We start from the raw sequence: 25,259 nt of genomic DNA, 5'->3' as shown, positions 1-25,259 counted from the left end.
TCTTAATGGAGGTATACAATACATTTTCATGCATGAGTATTCTGACAAAACATGCCGCATGAGGTCGTGTGTCTCACTTGTGGCGTCACATCAAAGCTCACAGTTTTGATTTTGGAGCAACATAGCTTTGATTTTGTTTTGTTTTGTTTTGTTTTAGTTTGGTTTCGGTTTTGGTTTAGAAATGCTCAGCTGTAGGTTGGTACGTAATAAATGTTAAATTGATATTTGCTGCCATCTGCATACGCTAAATCTTTCAAGAGCCTCATAATGCCTGGGAAACCGCACTAGACTAGATTAAGTTCAAGATTCTGGTCTGATTTGGAAAAAAATATCTGATCATCAAAGAGTAGTTTACAAAAGGCAACATTATTATTTTTGAGTGTGAGCCATGTCTGAGCCAGGCTGTCACATATTGCCCTTCCTATAATTGGTCCCAATGAGTGACCAGAACTCACTACATCACAATAGCCTCTCTAGGGATCCTCTGTGCTTCCAATCAGCCAAGTTACCAATACAAACGCAGCTGCTACCAAAGCCTCTACCCAAGGAAATGGTTTATTTACTATTTTTATTCCAATATTTACTAAGTTTGGATGATAAATCTTATCCTGGCTATTGTCAAACGGGTTGAGACTCTGGAACTGGGATAAGTAAAGGGAGATGTTCCAACACAGCCAGGCAAGTGTGGAGGACGGTGAAGGCGAAATGAGTCTCTCCTTCCATAGGGATCTCCTCACGACACATTGGTCCTTTTAGTTACCCACCGTTCTCCCATTGCAGACCATTTGTATCTTGAACAGCTTTCAAAGTTTTTCGGTATGGTAGCACTTATGCTCCATCTCAAAACTGCTGGCATACCTAACAGTAAAATGCAAAAAAAAAAAAAAAAAAAAAAAAAGATCTTTCGAGTAAAGGTGTAAGTGAGCAGTTGCTGTAAATTTTTTTTCCCACATTAGGTAGTGAGCAGAGCTTAGACATTTACAGAAGCTGGCTCGTGTGAGATGCATAAAACACACGCCTACCTTTTGTGCTTATACAAATACTGCCGGTAGCAGCTAACAGTCAATAAATGTCTACTGTGTGCTTGGCAGGCTTCTAACTATTCTATATTTATTAAATCATTCCATTCGATAATGTAATTCATCTCCTATTAAAATTTAAATGCTATGGAATTACTATTTTTGTTTTAAATATGAAGTGGCAGGTACATAAAAGTTGAGTGACCTGCCTGTAGCCACACAGCTGTTAGGTGACAGAGCCACAATGCGGTATAGATGAACAGTAGAGTCTGAGTGAGGTACAGGGAAAACCCTGTGGCCTGGTGACACCGTGGACTGATAAAGGAATGAGATACATGAACAAAATTCTTGAGGGTGCAAGTGACAGGAAACCGGAAATGGATTCAAATGAGAGGCAGCAAAAGCTCTTCAGGAAGGAGTAGCTGCTGGCTCAAGGGTTGAAGAACACTGCGTGATGGAGGCCCCCGGCTCCATCCCCAGCACTGCTGCTACGTAAGTAAGCAGATTCTGACTGCTCTGCTCTAGGTAAATTGAACCAGGCCCAAGAAGGAACAGCAGGTCTGGAAGGAGTAGGACAGGTGATGGGACAGGCAAGGGAGGAGCCAGGCAGGTGGCACTATATCAGTGAACAGTGGGCTTTTGGGAAAGACCTTGGTTCTGTAATTCTGTGCCACATCGCCATTCTCATGTGTGACGATTTACCTTCTCTGGAGAAAGAACATGGGCTATGGCCTCTTGGGAAGTAATGAAGGTATAGAGCTGAGCCTCACACACGCCAAATGGGTGCTCAGTTACTGCCAGAGAAATGAGCGTCTATTCTACAGTTAACCCAGGGGCCCCAGAAGGAGGTGCAAGGATCAGTATTTTCAGAAGTCATTCTGAAAGGTCCCCAAAGGCAATTTCCAAGAAAAACATCAAGTTCAGCTGTCATATCACGTCCTCAGTTAAACTTGAATGTTGACTCAGTTAAGTTCAAGTCAAGTCAACGCTCTGGGCCCCAGGGGTCACAGGATGATGACATGTCTGTCCTTTGAAAGGAGAAGGAAATAAGAACTCATAACATTGGTCAGTGCCCTTACCCAATTTTGACAAGGCCTCGGGCACGATCTCAGATGGCCTGGGCCCTCCATTCTGAGCTTTTCATACTTGGACAGGCTTTCATCAATCAAGTCTATCCCTTGACTCTTCTGGCATGAATGGCTCAAGAGAATGGGCCTTTCCAGTTATCCATGACAGCTTTAGTGAGACTGAGACTTGCAATAGTTTACTGGTGTTCCCTATCAACCATGTGACTTAACAGGTTATGTTTATTTATTTTTTTCTTTTCAATTCAACTTCCCCAGTCTTTCTATAACTTGCAATCTATTTGTAGAGAGCCTAAAAACTCTTTGTGACTTTGTTGGTGTATGCATTGTTTCATTACACTCTATAATTACAGCAAACCTGCAGCAGGACAAACAGGTTTGGGGACAAACACAACTGATTCTTGGTGAGTGCAAAGCTTAGCCCGTGGGAGTGTGTGGGTTAACACCTGGAAGGTGAGTACTCATCATGACACTGTCAAACAAGTGCATGGAAAAGATGCAGAGTTAGTTGATCCAGAGGCCACTTAAGCATCCCAGGGGCTTTTTTTAACCTCTAAAGAGCTTCCTCTACACAGTAATTGATTGGACCAATTTCCCATGTTGGACATCTAAGCACCCCATGTCTACCTCATTGTTAAAGTAACATAGCATTCGGTACCCATGCAGGTAAATCATCAGGCACCTTCGTAATTATTCTCAGACTTGGAGTGACAGGATAAAATTATATACATTTTAAAAGACATTTTCAAATTGCTCTCCAGAAAGGTTTCCCTGGGCTTGGTATTTTAAAACACAATTTAAAATAACAAGAGGCCTTTGAATAGGCAGTCTAATTAAACAGCCAACTCCATTTTTCCTGCATGTGGTAAGAATTTAAGTTCACCCACCCACCCAATAGTGATTTCACCTCTTTTTAGGCATGGTTGGAAAACACCTCCCTTTTGTTTTCTGTGACAATAGCAACGGTTCCCACGGACAGAATTTATTTTTTCATCTAGTAATTCAATCCATTTGGTTTTAGGATGTGGCTAGGAAAAATGAGCCAAAAATTCAAGAGGAAGGCAACTTGCTTCTTATGCCGTGTATGTGGTCCAACTTCGGGTTTGGCCACTGCAGTTGCCATGGTTTACGAGGCTGTGTTGTAGCAACAAGGTCCTCAAGCATCAGTGTGTGAAATGTGAGGTCCCTCTGTGAGGAACATTCTGATCTCTGTGAGGGAAAGGCTCAGGTCAGATGGTGTCCTGGACCCGCTCTCAGGAATGCCCGTTCTACCCCAAGCTCCAGCCAAGAGCAAAACAGTCATCCATTTCTCTGAAGAGTTTTTCCATCGTTTGGAACTTCCCGGGTTGGGAGTTCAATGTGCTAAGGTTGACAGGGTGTGTGGATGAGGGACACTCGGACACAGAGTTTAAAGTAAAGTGAAATCACAGGATCTTGATGGATTTGGAGCAACTGCGTCCCTCTGCCTTCTTCCTGCGTATTTGGGATGAGAAGGAAGGTCCCTGTGGGAGCTGTCCTTATGCCCTTTGGCAGCCACCAGGACTTGAAATGGCTACGGGGAGAAGGGCGGTGGAGGGAGTGCTGAAAATGGTACTGAAATTCTGGCTTCCCCCAGGCTACACATCTGGGCAGCTGGAGCAAAAGAGAAAAGCCACCAGACTGGGACAAAAATGAAGAAATCAGAGTCACCAGGAAAGTCCCTAAGCAATAGAATGAGGTCCCGGTAAACTCGGGCAAGATGGCACAGCATGACCTTGTCTGTGTAGGTGAATCCTGCTCATTAAAAACAAAAAGCAAAACAAACAAACAAACAAAAAACTGGAGCGAAATGAGATGTTCTGATTTAAAGAGGGCATCCGTACGTGACAATGGGACATACAGATTTTTTTGTTCCTAAAAAAAAATTGTTCAAGTCTTAGAGAAGTAAGAGCAGTTGGGGTCAAAAAAGGTCTGGCTAGGCAACTACTCCTTCTGCCCATGGGGAGAGGACAGGAAGGACGCTGAGCCCTATCCCATGTCTCTCCAAAATGCTAATAGGGACTTGATATTCCCCAGAAGAAATTCACTTTGGGGAAGAGCACATGATCATGTGAAAACTTTTTCAAGATTGAAGTTACACAATAACTAAATATATGTTTATAAAACGAACACTGAGACCATCCAGTTGTGTTAAGAAAAGCTATTTATCATCATGTATGAAGTCCTGAGGTCTTCACGGTTGCCCCGACTCCAGTGTCAGTCAAGATCTGGTTGTTCTTTAGTGTTTTATTTTATTGTTAAAGCTTTGTCCTCTAGGGAAAGGTCTTGCTACTTAACTACGGGTGACCACAGTCTTAGCATCTTCCTGCCTTAGCCATCTGAGTCCTAGGATCACAGGTGTGCCCACCTGGTCCATAAGCACTTAAATTTTATTTTAAAGATTGATTCATTATTATATGTGTGAGTGGTTTGCCTGAGTGTATGTGCACCATGTGCACGCAGTGCCTGCAGAGACCTGCAGAGGGCAGTGAAGACCCGGGAACTGGAGTTACAGACCATTGTGAGCCAATGTGTGAGTGCTGGGAATTGAACCCAGGTCCTCTTGTAACTGCTGAGCCATGTATTGTTCCAGCCCTAAGAAGCACTAAATCTTAACAGAGCTGATATTTACCATTATTTTCTTTGTGGTTTGGGCTTTTATTTCTTACTTGAAAGTAATTTTCTTTTTGTTGTTGTTTGTTGGTTGGTTTGTTTTGTTTGTTTGTTTTTTGGTTTTTTGAGACAGGGTTTCTCTGTGTAGCCTTGGATGTACTGGACTAACTTTGTAGACCAGGCTGGCCTTGAACTCACAGTGATCTTCCTGCCTCTGCCTCCCGAGTGCTGGGATTAAAAGTGTGCACCAAAAGTGATTTTCTAATGGTTATCCCTAATTTATGTATTTCTTAAAATGTCATACTTCGTTTCCCCCTTAAGTTTTTAATCTACCAGAATTAATTTTTATGTAAGTTCTTAAGTAGAGAAAAATTTTCATTTGTTTTCTTTATGGACAGCCAATTGTCCCACTGCCATTTTTCTTTTCACACATGTGCGGGTGTGCGGGAGTGCGGGTGTGTGTGTGTGTGTGTGTGTGTGTGTGTGTGTGTGTGTGTGTGTTGTATGGGTGTTGAAATGAGGGCCTTGAATGTTCTGGACAGCTATATCGACACTGGGCTATGTCCCCAGGCCCTTCAGCAAAGTTTTTAAAAGTCCGTTCTTTGCTGTCGGAGTGTCCTCTCTGCCATAACCCACATAGGTGCTCTCTGTCCTGTTCATCCCAGAACTACACAGTGGTTTGGGCAACACGCTATATAGTAATTCTCTACAACCACTGAGATGAATTCTCCCTCTCCTGGCTCAGCTACTCAGGATTACCCTTACTCCTTCCCCAGGCACTGTAAACACAGCGTGGCTGATGATGTGCATACCTACACAGGCCAAGGTGGAAATGGGGGAGGGGAAAACCTCTTTCAACTTCAATTTGCATTGTGTTGAGTTCATCGACTCTAGGAGACATTGCCCCTTTACAACTTTGAGTTAACTAATCCATAGCAAAACCTAGCTGCACGTGCACTTGCTTATCTTTTGTAATGGATTGTCATTTTCCCTATGAGATCCGTGTACATTTTTTCTCAAATATATTTCTTTTATTTATTTTTTTAATCTCCTTTTGGAACACTTTCTCAGAGCTGTTTCTGACTGTGTGTGCAGATGGGAGTTAAGGCTAGAGGACAACGCCGGCTATCATTCCCCAGGCGACAGCCATTTTTACTTCAGAGGCAGGGCCTCTCACTGGCCTGGAATTTACCTAGTAGTTTAGACTGTCTGACTGTCTGACTGAGGCCCAGGGATCTACCTGTTCATTCATTCATTCATTCATTCATTCATTCCTAGAAAGGATCTCTCGCAGGCCTAGAACTCTTCAAGTAGGCTTACTACCTGCCTGTTGCTGCCTCCTTAACTCTGGAATAGTTACACAAACTCTGCCACCACACTCAGCTTTGTTTTGTTGCCTTTTTGTCTGTTGGTTGGTTAATGGGTGTCAATTGTCTTTTTAAGCTAACATAGGTTCCGGGAATTGAACCCAGGTCCTTGAGCTTGCCATACCAACACTCTATTGACTGAGCTTTCTCCTTCCGTCCTCCTCAGCGGTTATTTCTTTAATATTTTCCCTTTTTTCTTTACTGTTCTTAAGTCTTGGGTTTCTATGAGTCTGCCTTTTAGACTATTTTATACAGCTTTTGACTTCTCTTGTAAAGTTTCTGTATACCATATTGTAGGTTATTTCCGGTCTCTCAATATACTACTTCTCTTTTTAGCTCTTTCAAACCATTGGCATAGTTATGTTTATATCTCTCCCTTTTTCTCATTGCAATCCTTTTATAGTTTCTTGTGGGAATTAGAAACTGGAGGGCGGGGTAAATGGTGATGGATCCCACACAGACTCCAAGGAATTAGACTCAAAGGTGCAGGTCTAACTTTATTGTTCAGTGTATATGCCTTTAAAAGGTTGAAGGGCCAATCAGACCAATGCTAGGCTCAAGCATCAATAGCAATCAATCAGGTTGGTGTAGCTATGAGGAAATGTGGAGTGGGATGGGGCAGGGGATGGGAGCGGGGAAGGAGGGTAAGGGAGCAAGGTCACCTCAGGAGACTTTCGTAAAGAAGGGGAAACAATCACCACCCTAGCCTTGGATCCATTTTGAGACTTCACTAGTGTGCTAGGGGCCCTAGTAGACCAACACTGTGTGCAGTGGCTCAGGATGGTTCGAGGAGTCTTGGGAGCCACTGACGCTTTACTTGCCTCTCTCTGTGGGCCTCTAAAAGGCTTATCTCAACACTCCCCACAGTTTCTTCCTTGTAATCCTTTCATCGTCTTCTGCTCATATTTCCAAAGAACAATCTTTTATGTCTTTGAATTACAAAGTCTGTGTGTGTGTGTGTGTGTGTGTGTGTGTGTGTGTGTACAATAATTGTATTATCTAAGTAGCATTACTACTTTTTAGTCTTCTTTCTTATGTCTTTACTGGAGGCCCGTTATACTATTTGGCGAGATTTTTTTCAATACGAGCTCCTATTTGGTAAGTTTTTTAAAGATTCATTTTTGTTATTTTGAATTATGTGTGTATGCCTACATGTGTGAGTATGCACACGTGTGTTGGAGTGCTGGAAGAAGCCAGAGCTGGACTCCAGGCAGCTGTGAGTCACCAGCTGAAAGAGAGCAATATGCACTCTTAACCACTGAGCCACCTCTCCTATATTTGGAAAGGTTTTAATGGTTTCAAACATAGAGAACGTTGTTTGTTCTTCCTGGGTTACCAGGTTACTAAAAACCTCAAACAGTTTAAACCACGTATTCCCACTGAGAGCCTTAGGTAGCAAAAAGTCACATAAATTGTAACTGATGGTTAAGAAACCAACAGAATATTTCCCCAACTGTCCTCACAGCTGGCGAGAGGTTTACATTCCACAGGGAAAGATGTAGGCTTCTGGCCCTTCAGGAGGCCTGGAGCCCTTGTAAGCTTTTATGGGGACCTCTCTTCAGCCTTCTCTCCGGCTGTTTCCTTCCTGTGCACTCAGTAGTCAGAAAGCTCCCAGTTTCACCCCACTTGCAAGCTAACCCAGTGCTTCCTACTCTGCCCAGTTCTTGTCTTAAATTAGCTCTGTTTGCTTCAAAGTACGTCTCAGCTTCTAAACAGCTAGTTTAGCTGCAAACCAGAAAAGACACTGTAAAAGTGTTTCAGTCAGGATTATAACAATCTCTAGCTCATTGTTTGGGGAAATGAATATCAGATTCACTCCTTTAGCTTAGGCTTTGGTCCTGGTTAAAATGCAAATGCTGAGGCTTGTGCATGGCCCCGAAGCAGCGCGCCTTCCAGCGTGATCTTGAGACAACCTCGGGGAAACTCAGCTGTGTGCTGTCAGTGCCAGCCAACCAACCAAGCAACCAACGTGGGTCCTTCTCTCTGACTTGCTAACTTCAAATCTCAGAGGAAGGGCGGGGGCGGGGGGAGGATTTGTATTAAGCATCCCAAATAGAGAGACGTGTTTTGCCAAATCATTGCCTGTCCCTTATGCTTTTGTACACATTTATTTCAGGTACTTTTCTGAAATAAAACTTTCTAACACCAAAAACTTAAGAAGCCATGGTATCTGGAGGAAAAAAAGTTTTCAGATGATGGCAAACAAACAAACAAAGGCTTTCCTGAATCCTGCAGTTGGAGATGCTTCCTCCATCCTTATCTTCACCCCTTGGTTAGTTTGTCTCAATAAGGTTTACATTGTATTACTACTGGGTCTTCTAGAGTCTATGCAAAAAAAATTATATATGTGTGTGAGTATATACTATACATATATTATAATGAATTGATTATTCTGTATATGTTAATACAGGAAATTATTATGGCAGCAGGTTTCTTTAACCAGCTAGTTTCCTAATGATTGACACAGAGAGACTATGATTTATTATTAAGCTGTAAGCACTATGTTGGGCAGATTCTGAGCTATTCTAATCCTACTACCTTTAAAACCCACATATAAGCCAATCACTTGCCAATCTAATGACTCCCGGGGCTGCTTCTGCTCTGTCAGTCTGTCCTCACGGCACATGTCCCTTGACCTCGTGCTTCTAGCCCATCCCATCTAGCCGAGGAGCTACTTTCCTCCTTGTCATCCCTCTCCTTTCCATCTCCTCAAGGTCTCCTGACTCTAAGCCTTGGAATTTAAAGTCCACTTACCTCTCTTCTGCCTAGTCACAGGCTTCAGCATCTTTATTAACCCATCAGGGACATTGGGGAACATCAGTTCAACATACATAACAATGCCCATGGCAGGGCAATAACCAGATCTCAGAGCACTGAAATCAGCATCTGAAAACACAATGAACAAGACCCTCATTCGTGCGTGTGTGTGTGTGTGTGTGTGTGTGTGTGTGATTAGCCCTTTAGTCTCTTACAGAGAAACCTGGGATCCTTAAAAGGGTTAAATGATTAAATGTCTTCTATATAGGTTAAAAAAAAAAAACTTTATAGAAATATGCTTGAACATAATTCTAATTATTCTGACAGGATGTAGTCTTTAAAATTGCTTTATTAGCTTAAAGATTTGCATATTTTAAAACTTTCTGTCCTATATAAAAATAATTTTATTATCCTCTTCATAAAAGTCAAATCTGCATGTGCTCAATGTTGAATGTAGGAAGATATGATCACAAGGTTTAAGAAGAAATTAACCCCAAGGCCATCATCACTCTGAGAAAACTGTGGTCAAACATGTCCATATAGACCATGTGGGTATATAATTATATCTTTATGTGCAATATCATTTTCATTTTGCAAACATTGTCTTTCAAAAGCAGGAGTATTTGTTCACGTTGTCTTTGGATTATCATCACAGTTAGCTATGCTTCTATTTCTACCCTTGTAAACGCAATTCTAGAAAGCAGATCATGTTTTGTTAGGTGTTGCATCTCACGCAGCACCAGACACAAGTTGGTTGCTTCCTTATTCTTTCAACAAATGTTTCTCATCCATCTTGTCTTGCCTGTGACCACCCTCCTAAGAAGTCAACCACTGCCTTTCCAGAAAGGGTAGCCATTAAAACATTCATGTTTTCACCGTTAGACTCCCCACCCCCTTTCTCTAACATCTTCTAGGTAAGGAGTAAGGTGAAGTCCCCAAGCAGCCAGCATGGGGCCTGGCAACTGCAGTAAGTCAAATACAATAAAGACAGAGAGAGCTCAGAAAGTTCCATCTAAAAGAATTTGAAGCCTGTTGTGGTAGTACGCACCTTTAATGCCAACACTCAAGAGGCAGAGGCAGGCAGATCTCTGTGAGTTCAAGGCCAGCCTGGTCTACAGAACAAGTTCCAGGACAGCCAGGGCTACAGAGAGAAACCCTGTCTCAGAAAAGAAAAAAAAAGTTCAGAAATACTCAGAGAAAAAGACAGCAGCAGGTGCCAAATTGAAAAGTCCTTTGATGGTGCAAGACCACAGAAGCTACAGAGGACCAAGTCTACAGCACATTCACAAAAGGAACATCAGATAGAAGGATACGACAAGGAGAGAGGGAGCTGTGGTGGAATCTATGATGATGGAGGGATGCAGGAAGAAGCAATTGGTAGGAAGCAGCTGAGTCAGGCTGTGCTAGAGCAGAGGATGGAATCCAGACACTCAGTCTGCTGGCCCCTCCCTTGAGTCACCTTCCTCTTGGATTGGGAGTGGCCCACTTCTACCATCTCCTTAAATAATCTGTGTATCTTACGACGTTATGTAATTCACCTACTCATAGTTTAAGTGACTCTTCACCTCCCTAAGCCTGAGGAACCAAAATAGCACAATTATTTGATTGTTTAGACTTGAGTTACTTGTGTGTATGTGTGTGTGTGTGTGTGTGTGTGTGTGTGTGTGTGTGTGTGTGTGTTGGTTTTAGCTATATAGGTGATTTTTGTGTGTGTGTATATGGAAACTTTTTGTTTAAGTTTCTTATTTCTAATTTCATTGCAACGTGACTAGGAGGAGTTGCAGTTTTTGGAATCTGAGGGGTTTTTGTAGCTATGAATAGTGGAGACTTCTCCACATGCCAAAAGAAACATGCATTCTCAGTGTAAAGGCTGACCATCTCATGTGTTAATAGTATATTAAGTAGTATTGTGTAAATGTGTCTTTATCTTTGGCTTCCTAGTCTTGTAGGAATTAAGAAGTGGCCTAGAGAAGTCCCCTCAGATCATCTGCTTTCTTATGCTTTGAGTCATTTCTTCACATAGTTTGATATGATTCATTTTTGAAAGTGTTAATTTTCAGGGGCTGGAGAGATGGCCCAGAGGTTAAGAGCATTGGCTGCTCTTCCAAAGGTCCTGAGTTCAATTCCCAGCAACCACATGGCAGCTCACAACCATCTATAATGAGATCTGGTGCCCTCTTCGTGTAGGTATACATGTAGGCAAAACACTGTACACATAATAAATACATCTTTTTTTTAAAGTGTTAATTTTCTATCTAATGTCAATCAATTGCCTTGACAGCCTGTATCTAATGCTAATATAGCCACCTGCTTTCTTTTTGTGTGTCTTTTATGTCTTTAGTCATCCTTTTATTTTTACCTGTTCTGAATCATATACATGTACACACAAACACACATCTGTCTTGGTTGGTGGTAGGCATTAAATCTAGGGCCATATACATGTAACAAAAGTATAAAGATTTTTATGAATATTTATGTTTAAGCCTTGTCAACGTTTCTGGGATTAGTAGACCCAATTCTGTCATCATCTTGCCATCTCCAAGCCTGTTGGTTTTCTTCCTGTTTCCTGTCCTGTTGCTGGATGTGGCTGAGTAGTTTCCTGTTTTGTTAGATGTGGCCACAAGATTCCTTTCCTTTGCAGTCAGGTGTGGTAGGGATGCGGTGAGAGTCAACTTTGCCATTTCCTACATGCTCCCATTTGCTCTTTTCAGATGGCGTGCCAATACCCAGGGAGCCTTGGAAATCACAGGCGAAGGCAGAGCTCATCAATCTGAACTCCCTGAACTACCGTGAGAAGTGGAGCTAATGATTGCATTAGATGAGAGAGAGACTCAAGCAGTGTTGCGTGCTAACCAGCAGCTACTCTGCTGTCACTTGAATCAGTGCAAGACAAGTCAGGAAAAGAGGGTCCTGGATAACAACAACAACAACAATAAACTACACTCCTAACAGCTGGGGGCCTGGGCAGCCAGGAGACTGATGCTGAAGAGCGAGGGACGACAGCCCATTATCTGTAGGCACAAAGTGGGGAACATGTTACCAGGGGCCTTTTCATGGTGGAAAGAAGGCTTGCTGTGCTCTGGGTCTCTGGGGGGGAGGGGGGGGTAGGATGGAAGAAGGTTTGTCCTGCACGTGGGCGGACAGGCCTGTGTTTGGCAAGGTGTTAGGAAGAGCTATAGCTGGAACCGCCTGGCTCAAAAGCAGAAATAAAACAAAACAGAATCCAAAACTTTGGAGCTCAGGCAGCTGGGAAGCTCACTAGCCCCAGCGCCTGAGTAACTGGAAAGCGGGGTTGGGGAGAATTGAGCAGTCTAGGCCTTCGAGACTCTGTTCCCAAGCACAACACTCATTATGGGTATGACCTTCTTGCCCAGGCTGCTCAATGACCACTGACCAGTTTAAAGAGAACAAAAGGGACTGAGTGGGGAAAAAAAGAGAATTAGACGCAAGAATTATGTCTAGGAAAAAAAAAATAGGGTGTAGCTCAGGGCACAGGAATTTTCTGGAAGCTATCAAGGGTTTGGAGAGAACTGTGCATCTGAGGACTTTGTTGCTATTGGAAACCTCTCTGGCCTTAAACCTTTTGGACACGTGTGACGCACACGTTTGTGTCCTGATACAGCAATCTGGAAAGAATGGCTGAAGACATTCCTGCTACATTCTTGGCAGGGTTGCTGCATGAAAGGTCAAGCTCTGAGTATCATTTGCCTAAACACCTGGAGGACCCCACAGCATGGGGTAGCCTACTCTCACAGGCTTCTCTTGGACCCCAGCTGTGTAGTTGTCTGACTTTTAGTAGGGAGACGTAAACAAATATTTGTACAACTCAAAAAGGGTACAAGTAGCAAATCAAAGAAACTACTCTATCCATGTCTGCTTTAGTGAACCTGTGAGTTTCCTGGGGTCACTTATGGACATAAGTGTGAGGGTTGTTTATGACATTGATGACTCAAAGGCAGTGGCATCACTGAGACGCCCATCCAAGCATAGATGATAAATCCAAAAGCTGTGACCCTGAAGTTCCTCCCACAACGTACAGGCAGCTTGACAGGTCAGATAGGGAGTTTCCTTTCCCCAGTAGTCCTAACTGCTTCTTCAACTTCAGATGGGGAGGGGCGGGGCTTGCAAGGCTTGTAAATTCAGGTACTTCCTGAGACTTGGGAGTTGTTCTTTGCTGAGTTTTAAGGAGCCTGTGTCTGAGCTAGAAAATTTCAATTCAGAGGAAGTGGCTAACCACAGGAGAAGTTTCTGAACAGTGAGGCTGGTCTGCAACAAGAAAGAGGTGCCAGGGTAACAGCTTCTCAATCATGTAGCTCTCTCTTACCCCTAAACCTTACCCCTTCAAACTTGGCAGGACTGCTAAAGTTCCTAAGATACCCTCTGGCTTCTTATTTGAAGACCTGGTCCTGGGTGGCTTGGAACTTGCAGCAATCCCCCTGCTTCTGCCTCATTGAGTGTTGGGGTTACATACATACCCACCATGCCCAGCCTCCCGTTACTTTTCAAAGAAATTTCTACATTTTATGGACATCATTTATGCATCGTAATATAATTTACTCATTTTGGTTCTACATGATCATAACAAAGCTGAAATTGTTTCCTGGATTAATTCAAGGTCTGCTGACATGCATAGCTCTGTTTGTTGTTTTACTAAGTGGCCTTTGAAGCTGTTTTCCCTCACTCATCATTAGCATCAGCTGCAGTGATTTATTGAGCACTCATTATGTTATATGCCAAGGATGGCAAGTGCTATTTAGGGAGTTATATTTACACTCCTTCCTTCTATCTCCCTATGCTATACTTAGAACAAAGCTTAACATAGAATCTATTAAAATTCATAAATGAAGTACATAGAAAAATCAATGGGTGTAAATAATGATAAAGTCTATGAAGTGAGAGAGGACGGGAGGAGTCCACTCAATTAAAGTGGTCTGGGAAGAATTACCCCAGGGCAGTTTACATCGAACCAGTTGTTGCAATAAAATAGAGTGGTAAGAGTTAAAAAAAAAAGGGGGGGTACCATGAGGCCTCCCCTTTTCTGAGGAGAAAGGGAGGACAGAGGATTGAGGGTAAGGGAGGTAGGTATGCGAGAGGGTCTGGGAGGAGAAGAGGGAGGGGAAATTTCAACTGGGATGTAAAGTAAATAAACAGTAGAAAGAAAGGAAATGGGGGTGTCCCATGTGTGACTCTTTTTGTCTCATATTTTGGCAGTATTTTCAGAGATATGAAATTGAGCAGGCAGATCAGTTTTCAACTATAGTGCTTGGTAGCTCAACATCTCTGGAAAGAACAGTCACCCCATGGAGTAAGTGGGCATTAACATAATACAAGCATTTTCTTCTGGGATCCTAATGGACTGGTCTTTTAAAGTTGGGCACAGCCACATGGTTTGCCCCGTCCAAGAAGATATGAGCAGAGGTGCTATGGGCCATTTCTTGGGACATGGTTTAAGGGCAAGTGCACAGTTCTCACAATTCCCTTCCCTCCGGCACGCACACTCAGAAGGTCAGGATGGGATGACATCTTTGTCAGCCTGTCCCTGAGCAGTATGGCCAGCAGACTTGTGTGCCAACCTGCTTCGAATGAACCTTGGACCTCTGTTGCTCAAGGCCACTGGAGTTCTGGGGTTGCCGCCCTTCTTCCTGGCTTAACACACAAGTCTCCGGATAGAGAGACTTGCAGGATGAAGATAAGCCGTCTCTAAGGTGGACCACCTCCTTCCTACATCATCAGTAAGTCTCAAGTCTTCCCCTTCCCACAGGCTGTTTCCGCTGCTGGAGTGCGTGGCTGTGGTAGGGTGAAAGAGCCCTGAGCCAGCATGGGCCCCACCATGGAGGAGGCGTCACTCACCTCTGCTGTAGCATCTCTAACATGTGGCCTTTGAGATGTGCACCCTTCTGTGTGGAGAGTTAACTAGGCTCAGCAGCCTCTGCCTGGTGGAAGGGCTGAGCTCCTGATATTGCCTACTTCTCTTTGTACTTCAACATTCCATCATCTCTGCCTCACAGACAGCCAACCCTGCCCCGCTCACCCCTCCTCCCTGCCACCACTGCCCAGGTTGATATACTCCCGTCTCTAGACTTCTTGCTGTGTCCCTGAACTCATGATGGCTCAGGGGTTGGCTTTCCCTCATCTCACTGGACCAAGCAGAATTCTGAGTATACTTGCTTTACTGCCTCAGCTTTTTCACCTGTTTCCTGTTTATCTTGGTTTTTTTTTTTGTTTTTTGTTTTTTTTTTGTTCTCTCGTCATTCTCACTAGACAATTCTGAAAGGTTTAATAAGAAGGTTGCATACATCTGGAGAGCTGGCCTGTTCTGTGTAAATACATATCTAGCACTCTCCTGAGACTTGATATCAGAACATTATAAATAAAATAAAATAAAATAAAATATGGGCTGGAGAAATAGCTCAGTCATAAACTTCTTGTCTCGTAGCCACAAAGACCTGAGTTCAGTTCCCAGAAGGCATGCAAAAACAAAGTCAAGTGTGCTTTGGTATCACATGCCTGACTGTGATAGGAGTACAAAGCCAGCAGAGCGAAGTGGATCCCTGGGACTGGCTGGCCAATCGGCTTGGCAACCAAGTGATTAAGAGACCCTGCCTCAAAAAACAATGGGCAGCACCTCAGGAATGACATCAAGGTTGTCTTCTGGCCTCCATGTGTACATTTGCACGCACATGTACCCACAAGCACACACACACACACACACACACACACACATACACACACACACACACACACACACACACACATACACACACACACAGTGTAAAATATGTAATCTTTGAGTAGAAAGGGCTTAAATATCCTTAGAGAAAGAGCTTGCATATGTGAACTAATGAGTAGAGGTATACTACATATAGCATTATGTATATAATAATAAGTTCTATGCCAAGTGATTCAAATAGTTATAAGGTCAGGAGTAGTAGCGTTCAAGCCATAGAGTGCCTAATTTTTTATAAGCTTTATAGCAGTTTTGGAGGAAAAGATGGTAGTGTTCCCTTTCTCATATTCTGGTATATGAGAGAGCAATGGCCAAGCAGCACAGAAGAAATATGAAAATAGACTGTCTCTGATGTTAGGTAGATGAGCCTTCCATGTGCACATGCAGATGCAGACAAAGTATTGAGTGAGGCTGGGCCCCTGTGCTTCTGTAAGACTCCTTATGAGCAGGAGTGCACAAGGCAAAGAACCAATTACATCATGTCCCGAATCTGTATTACTGGAGAAGAGACTCTTGGGTCCCATGGAGCTCCAGTTAAGAGGCAGATATAGGTGGGTTGATGTGGGTACTGGGAACTGAACTTTGGTCCTCCACAAGAGCAATGTGTGATCTTAACTGCTAAGAGCAGGAAAGGAGAGAGGCTCTTAAGACTGCAGATGCCCTGGGAATCCCAGGATGTGCATCAGACTTTGCCTCTGCGTGGCGACCCAAATACACTGAGGAAATGGCCTCACCTTCAAGGCTACGTGACTTGGGATGCACAGTCTTCTTCAGGCTGCACTGCAGAGCCACACCCCCACACACTTCTCCGTGGTTTGATCATCTAGGCCAGCGGTTCTCAACCTTCCTAACGCTGCAAAGCTTTAATACACTTCCCCAACCATAAAAGTATTTCCATTGCTACTTCATAACTGTAATTTTGCTACTGTTACAAGTCATGATATATATACATATCTGTGTTTCCCAACGGTCTCAGGTGACACCTGTGAAAGGGTCATTTGACCCTCAGAAGGGTTGTGACCCACAGGTTGAGAATCACTGGCCTAGGCTGTTTTGAAGAGGAATGTCTGCTTCTCCTTCTTGCAGAGTTGGTGTGTGTTACGCTGTTCTTTAGGAACAACTAAGTGTGCTTATAAGAAGAGACCGTGCTCCAGATCCTAGATCCAGAAAGAAGCAAATGGGAAAAGACAGCTTTCACCACACGTCTGGCCTCTCTGAGCTGTTAAGATAGCTGTAGATTTCCACAAAACAACTCCCTTCCATACCTGTGCTCTGCTCACTCCTGGTCACTCCTGGGAGAACCAAAGGCCAGCATTTCCTGTGGACATGTGGCACATGTCAGCTTGGCAGGGCTAGGTTTTGTTCGGTTTGGTTTGGTCGGTTGGCTGTTGGTTTTTTGAGACAGGGTTTCTCTGTGTAGCCCTGGCTGTCCTGGACTCACTTTGTAAACCAGGCTGGCTTTGAACTCACAGAGATCCGCCTGCCTCTGCCTTCCAAGTGCTGGGATTAAAGGCGTGAGCCACCATGCCCGGCTGGCAGGACTAGTGCTCCTTAGCCGCTAGGGCATTTTCTTTCTGCAGCTCTACCCTTTGTCCTCACTGGAGGGGAGCTCGGTGCTTCTGTCTGATCTAATTCCAGGCTCTGGTCTCAATCCTTCTCTTACTACTTCAGGCTTTCCAGCTCTTTAACATCCATCACCTGGATCCTGCTCCTCGGCTCGTGAGTTGGAACCCCTAAGGGGTCCCAGGATTAATTTTTCACACCAGAATTCCCTATTTCTTTCAGGTTCCTGTGCCCTGTGTGCCCATATATTGTCCATTCCTCCTTTTGCCTAGTCGGTTGCATATTCCGTTTGCCCATCCCTTCCGGGCAGGCTCATGTCCTATGCTCCCATCTTCCTGGCTATCATCCTGATAGCATCCTGATAGCCCACTGCCCCCCCCCCTCATCTATAGTATGTCCCAAACTCACCTCTCTCTTTCTTGACTCTGATTCCATCTCCACTCCTCTTTCAAGCCTTGGGGTCTTTGTCGTGTATCTTAGTGATGCATGGATGCACAAGTGATACATGGATGCGCATAGCCACTAAAGGAGGTAAGGTACATGAGTAGAAAAGGCATGCCAGGCTCTGGGAAGTATGGAATTAAACAAGTAAAAATATAGGGTTTAGAATCACTGTAGGCCCCTGCCAGTGAAGGCTTGCCTAGTCAGAGCTTCTATTACCTTCCTCTTTGGACCCTCAACTAGCAATGAAGACCTTAGCTGCAAGGCCGGTGTCAAGAAGGATGGGGTTCCAAACCTAGTTTTATGTCCTCCTGTTTTATTTCACCGTCTTTATCTTAGAGCTGACAGCAAAATTAGAGAGATCAATGTGACCACAAGAAAACTGAGTCTTGAAAATTTGGCTCTGGATTGTCTTTAGCCCACTGAAGTATGGCATAATTACCACTTTTTTTGTCAACTTTCTTCTCTTCCTGGATATTAAGGCCTAAGTTACTACTCAACTTATAAAATGACAGTTTTATTAGGAAGGTTAAAATAGTTGCTTTCTAAGACCTGGATGGTATGTATCTTTTTTTTTTCCCTTGGGGCTGAGAATCTTTCATAACAGGGCTTATGGCAGCATGGAAAATAGGCTTACCTCATGGGCTAGAACCAGTTTGGTTTCCTAGGACCAATAACACTGTAGCCAAATGTCCTGATTTATGAATAAAGCAATGGATGCCGGAGGGGAGAGTAAGACTCGTGTGTTCTTTGATTTGATCAGGGTATGGTTATCAGGCCCTTTGCTAATCACTAGGGAAAATGGGTCCAGAAAAGAAAGGAACAACTTGGCTCCATGTATCTAACAGTTATGTGACAAAGAAAGAGATTAATTGTGAAGATATGGTGAGTCTTAGGATAGGGGAGTACTAAGCACACTGGGACTGGGCCATGAAAGAGAAGGGAACACAACCCTACAAAGTGATATTTTTTTTATCTCCATTCTTATTTGTGCACAAAATAAGACTTAGAAAACTAATTTGTCCAGGATCCCACAGTGGAAGAAGAGCAAAATTTGCAGAATTAGAATCCTTCCCTGAGATAGTCCTACTTCAAGTCTCCTGATCCTGCACTGTGACGCTGATTCAGACATTAGCACACACCAGCCAACAGTATGCACAAGTCAGCATGTGCTAACTCAAAAGAGGTCAGCCGGTGGCTCCACCCTTGGCCGTATATGTGGAGAGCCAGGTAACGTGTACCCAACTGTAGTTGAGAACTACTGTGACCAAATGACTCTTGGACCTCCACCACGTTCTGAATTCCTGTGTCTGTCTACCAACATCCATTCATCTGAAAATATCCATTACATGTCAGATACCCAGGGCTGGGAGCTTGGGTAAGCAGCTCCTTAGGTTGTAAATTCTCTGGCTGAGGGGGATCTATTGAAGACTCCTACCTTAATTAGTGAATGTTATTATCACTGTGATATGTACCTGCCAGAGGCAACTGAAGGGAGATGTGTGCTCGGCTCACACTCTCAGAGACAGAGAACAGGGTCTGTCACAGAGGTGAGGAGACTTAGGGACTGAAGTGGCTTGGTCAGTAGCAGTGAGGACTTGTGGTGATGGCTTCTCAGGAAGCAAAGAGGGCTAGACAGGGACTTGGGGTGACCTATGGCCCTCACAAGCCTGCTTCTAGTTAGTAGTCAAGGTCTGCCAGCAAGGCCTCTGGCTTGAACTCTAGGTTCTGCAGCCTATATCTTTGTAACAACCATACAAACATATCACCCGTCAAGGACCAAGTGTTTAAACACCAGGGCCCATGGGGACCATTTCACATCCAAACCACAGTGCTAGCAAATGACTCTCCTCTGCCCTAACATTTGATATAAAACGCAAGACCCTGGAGACCTCCAGTCACCGCCTGTTGGTGTAATGCATCAGTCCCCAACCTGTGAGTCAAGACCCTAAAGGGATATTTACATTACAATTTGTAACAGTAGAAAATTTATAGTTATGAGGTAGCAATGAAGAGAATGTTATGGCTAGAGGCCACCACAACATGAAGAACTGTATTAGCGGGTTGCCGCGTCAGGAAGGTTGTGACCCACTATTGTAGTAAGATGAAGTGTGTGGGATTGTGGGACAGCAGTGGGGTATAAATATTAGTGGTTAGAGAATGCACTGTGGTGGATTAGTGATGGATGTGTTGGATAAAATTATTTGATGACTCTGTCACTAAGAGGTGGGACTTTGTTCTCTTCCTTGGAGATGTAGAAAATCCGATATTAGCCAGTGGAGAACTGCCAGATGCAACAGTGGGACAACGGGGGGGGGGGGCTTCCCTAAAAGGAAGGGCAGTGTTTTACCAGCTTCTAGAGTTCTAAACTATACCAGCAAGAAGCCTGGTACACAGGAAGACAATGGAGAGACACTACATGACAGGAGGGCATGAGGAGAGCCTGAACACGGGCTCTTATTACTCTGTCAAGGCACAGAAAATGGACCCTCCCAACCAATCCAGATGCCACCACCGAGTGATCAGAATTGACGCTACACAGAGAAGAGTCACCTTGCTCCAATTCGTCTCTCAGAACTGTGAGGTCCACAAATGGCAATGTTAGCTATTAGGGGCTGTGGTCCCAAGGAAAACACCTTCATCACTCAGCCTCCCATTTCACATTCGGTAGTTTTGTGAATTTTGTTCCTTTGTTGTTTTGTTTTATTCTTCAAGACAGGGTTTCTCTGAGTACTAGCCCTGCCTGTCCTGGAATTCACTTTGTAGACCATGCTGGTCTCAAATTCACAGAGATCTGCCTGCTTCTGCCTCCCAAGTACTGGGACTAAAGGCATGTGCTACCACTGCCTGGCTGTTTTGTGGATTTTTTATGAGATCCAGAGCTGGATTGAGCCTCAGCAGGCTTTGCCTTTGCACCCAGATCTGACAGCAGTGCCTCCACGGCCTTGAGCAAGTGCTACCTCTTTTCCTAGTCTTATTTTTGACATTTGCAAAATGAGACTGTTACGCTAAACATTTGAGCTCCCTTCCACCATGGGATTTTGTGACAGTCAGCATGATGGTATGCTCATTAGTAAGTACCAATGAATGAGGATATTTTCTCAGAAAGCACAGAACACATCCATCTCCTCTTGAATCTTGTTGTTTTGGTCCAGACTCTGAACCAACACTCAGGAGTGCATGGCTTTGTGCAGCATTCTCAAGGACCTCACTTCCTCAGTAGGCAAGTCTACGTGAATGCACACAGCTCAAGAGGAAAAAGAGACAGAGAGACAAAGAAAAAGAGAGACAGAGAGACACAGAGAGAGGGACATAGAGACAGGCAGAGAGAGACACAGAGACAGAGAGACAGAGAATCAGAGAGAAAGGCAGACACAGAGAGAGACACACACAAAGAGAGAGACAGAGACATAGAGAGAGACACAGAGAGAAACAAAGAGAGACAGACACACAGAGAGAGATAGAAAGAGAGATACAGAGAGAAAGAGACAGAGAGACAGACAGAGAAACAGAGAGAGTGACAGAAACACAGAGAGAGAGACAGAGACAGAGAGAGACACACACAGAGAGAGAGAGAGAGAGAGAGAGAGAGAGAGAGAGAGAGAGAGAGAGATGAAGCAGAGCTCAGCATCCACCCTTTCATTGCATAAAACTCTTGAGCTGCATGAGGACAGGGCAAAGGATGCTCAGGGCCATGCCTCTTTCTGGTGGAGTGAGAGTAATGAAATTCATCGTGTGTAAGTTTGGATTTGCAGCTCAGTAACAAATCCATCTGTGAGATGTTCAGAATGTATCCACTTGGCCTTAGTGACATGTCCAAGGCAGAAAGAAAGCGTTCTTTGTGTGGAAAGCTGAGATCTGCACTGTCCCAGGACTGTAAATATAGCTGCTCACTTCCTGAAACTCCAGTTAGTCCCTGGTGACCTTTCCCAAAGTATTCGTTTTCTGGTTTCCATTAATAGCTCGGGCCCTAAGTCACTGCTGTTGACAATGTACATAACAGTGCCTTGAGCTGGTCCGCTGCAGCCCGGTATGCCTTGGAACTGTTTGTTCAAGCCTTTAGCTTTAAAATTGAAATGCATCCTTGTGCAGAAGTTCACAGGGTCCTAGCAGCTCAAAGTCAAGCTCCTACCATACCATGGCGAATCATCAAAAGGACAGTTGCTTAACTCCCCCACCCCCAACCCTGCCTAAACCAAAGCCCAGGAAGAGCATTCCTCTAATCTTTTCCCATTACAAGAAGCAGCAAAACGTGACTTGGATGGTGTTTCCTACCCTTGGGTGGCAGCTGCTAGAATGCGACCCTGCCACCTGAATTCAAGGGACCTTTTATTTCCAGCTGCTCAAGGCAAGCCACAAGGCTTGAAGGATGCTTGGGATGCGGCTTCCCGGAACTGAGGACACAAAGAATTCATGGTGTGGCTGCTCTAGAGCAAAAAGCGTGTGTGTGTGTGTGTGTGTGTGTGTGCGCGTGTGCGTGTGCGTGTGCGTGTGCGTGCGCGCGCGCACGCGCGCGTGCAGAAGTCAGCACATGTGTGTTCATGAGGGTACATACATGCCCTGGTCTCTTCTAAAAATATTCTTTAAAATGACCATTTTTTTTTTAGACAATTGAAGTTATTGTTTTCAACATCTAATCCAGAAGAGTGTCAGAATGGCTCACTGGGCACTGAGCCATCATTCCTGTGGTGGGCTAAGTTCAGTAAGAAAATTCTAGAATTCAAGAAGAAGCCTGTGCTTTTCTTATTAATTTTTAAGCCATTGTCCCTGATAAGAGATTTTTTCAAAGCTTGCAAATAGGAAACAGGCACTCCAGCTGGGTCTCTTTCCGAAGACGACTCCTTACTTCTCTCAGTGTTGAGCAATTGGGGTATGGCACGGGCTCTAACAGAAGTTGTTTTTCCATGAAACATTCAAAATGGATTTTCAATTTATCCTCTCTCTCTACAAAAGGAAAAGTGGCCCATAATATCACCTGGCATAGACCAGGGGAGGTTTGAAAGATTCTGTTTTCCCTGAAGCCAGAGATGCCACCACATACCCGGAAGGTCTTTGCATGTGACCAATGCTTGCATCCATACATACATGGTGCCTCTTTCAAACCAGCCTCTCCGGGAAAAGTGAACTTGAGTTTATGGTTCATGGTCCACAGCTGAAACATCATAGGTTTAGGTGACATAAACAAGATATTGGGCAGTCTCTGATGCCAGCAAGAGCTGTGCTTGGCTATTCCCTCTTTATCTGTGACCACGCTACAGGTGGATTTGTGAACATTTAGGAGTCAGGAGGAGCTTAGAGTCTATCCTTTTCTTGTAATCCCACGTAAGTAAAAATACAGGCTGCCGGTGAATAGGATGGATTTTGAGTGTTGAGCTAGAGTTCTCAGTGGTGAGGAATTGTGGCTTAAAAGTGCCAGCCTGGTGAGGATGTTGCAGGGCTGTACCATCTAAATAAGACACGCAATATGTTACTTACTTCCCTTCTAGCCTGGGAGGATATAAGCAAAGGAAGATATTTCATTACTTAACTTGATAACTGCACCAAAATAACAAACCAAATAATAGTCATTTTAATTGAGGGAAATGAAAGAAGGTAAGATGTGACAGAAAAGAAAAAGAAAAAAAAGGAAAATATATATATACTACATTGTTGTTCAAATTCACCCAGTTCTTACTGATCTATTACTGAAAAGACAGAATGACACAAAGAGGAGGCTTGGTGGACCCAGTCCAGCTCTATTTCTGGCCTGAACACATTCCCACAAATGGTGCTTAATATGAGGGTCCCCCAAGCAGTACTTACAATTTCCAAGATTGATTTCTCCTGCTGAAGAGCTATTAAATGCGATTCATTCAAACAAAACTCTAGGAGAGTCCACCTCCCTTTTGCAAACAGAAGAGTAGAGGAACTAACAACAGTCTGGGGCAGCAAATCACCAGGCGTGATGTCACTTGGCTTTGACCTTTGTTGAGTGTTGAGTTGAAAGACTTCTCCCAATGTGAAAGATGAAGTCCAAAATCCAAAGGCAAAGACACTCGGGGCCTGTGTTAATGGTTAACTTAGTGATTTCTTCATAACACGCAAGCTTTACTCTTAAGCATTTGTAAAAATGGTTCTTATTGACACAGGAAACCTAAAAATAACCGAGCCCTTGAATACTTAGATTACAAAGCCTGCCCAGACTACTGACAAAACTGTAGGATGGAGATCTCAAACAGCCTCCAAGGGGAATGGAAGTCTGTCTGTCCAGTGTGCTTGGTACACACATAGGGCCCAGAAGACTTTCAGGACTGAGACTTCCATGTCTGCAATTCACTTGAGTCAAGGCCCATCCCAGGGCACAATCTAAAGGACCTGAACCCCTTCATTGCCAGATTCTGTGTGGATAGATGAGGATTCACAAGAAATGGTATAAAGATGAGCCTTAAAGCCAGGTGTGGTGGCACATGCCTGTAATCCCAGCACACTGGGAGGCAGAGGCAGGTGAATCATTGTGAGTTTAAGGCTAGGCTGGTCTATAATGTGAGTCTAGGACAGCCAAGGCAACACAGAGAAACCATCTGGGGTGGGGGGAGGTGAAGAAAGAAAGAAAGAAAAATGAACCTTAATGTAGGAAAGCTGTTCACATTCATAGTTATAGAAATGCAATACTGAGATATTTCATTACTGGGTCAGCAGGCAAATACTACTTCTCATAACACATTCTGTTTGTAATGTTGAGGATGAGTGACACTCACGGGCATTATCTGTGGGAATTTAAACTGGAGTGATCTTGCTACAGTGAAATCTGTGTCTTGCAAAATTTTGGAGGAACATCCCGTTTGGCCCAGTAACCTCATTTTAGAAATCTGATCCAGCGTGGTGGTGCTTGCCATTAATCCCAGGAGGCTGAGGCAAGGAGATCTTTGTGAGTTCAACGCTAGCCTGGTCTACAAAGTAAGTCCAGGACAGTCAAGGCTAACACAGAGAAACCTTGTCTCTAGAAACAAAAAAAGAAGAAGTCCTATCCAGAAGATACATCCAATGGTAGGAAAGTGCATGTACACAAAGTTGCTTGTGGAAACACTGCTTATAATTGCAAAACATGGCAAACAATAGAAGGTGCCTAAGTTAGCAATGGCGCATCTGTGTAAGGAATGCTATGTAGGTAAAATGAAAAGCAGAGTGAGGAATAGCTATGAAGTGACAGGTGCTGATTTTCCAGTTTATAGTGTTAGTTGTAAAAACACAAAATGCAAAGGACATGTACAGTAGGCTACCTTTTAGGTAAGAAAATAGAGGCTGTTAAAGGCATCTGCGTGCGCAGGTTCTTTGGTATGCATAATATACAAGAAATAAACTCCCTGGTGACTTGCAGGATGTATAAGAAAACAGAATGGGGAGAACGGGAAGTGAGAACAGAGCACTACACACAAGGCCCAGGCAGCACTTATTCTCTGAACATGCTGAACTACAGTCATCTGTTTGTTCAACTAGGAGAACTCTCACAGAACTGCCTTTCTCTTGCTGTGATAAAAACACTCTGGCCAAAAGCAACTTAGAGGAGGAAAGAGTGTTTCATCTTATACTCCCAGATCACAGTCCATCGCGGAGGGAAGTCAGGGCCGGAACTCAAGACAGGCACCTGAAAGCAGGCCATGAAGCGTTACCTCTGTCCGGTGATCTTTCC

General features: G+C 44.0%; 1 long non-coding RNA gene across 1 annotated transcript; it reads right to left on the bottom strand.

Moving 5' to 3' along the window:
• Positions 1–23,566, bottom strand: LOC311602866. The gene is made up of 3 exons (XR_014780884.1): positions 23,393–23,566; positions 17,558–17,671; positions 1–858 (listed from the first exon to the last, which is right to left on the bottom strand). It is a non-coding gene; the product is annotated as an uncharacterized lncRNA (long non-coding RNA).
• Positions 23,567–25,259: the final 1,693 nt, after the last annotated feature.

Source organism: Acomys minous, assembly GCF_964271855.1.
Source record: "Acomys minous genome assembly, chromosome: 8".
Lineage (NCBI taxonomy): Eukaryota > Metazoa > Chordata > Mammalia > Rodentia > Muridae > Acomys > Acomys minous.
The sequence above is the reverse complement of the archived record's forward strand: the minus strand, read 5'-3'. Positions and strand labels throughout refer to the sequence as shown.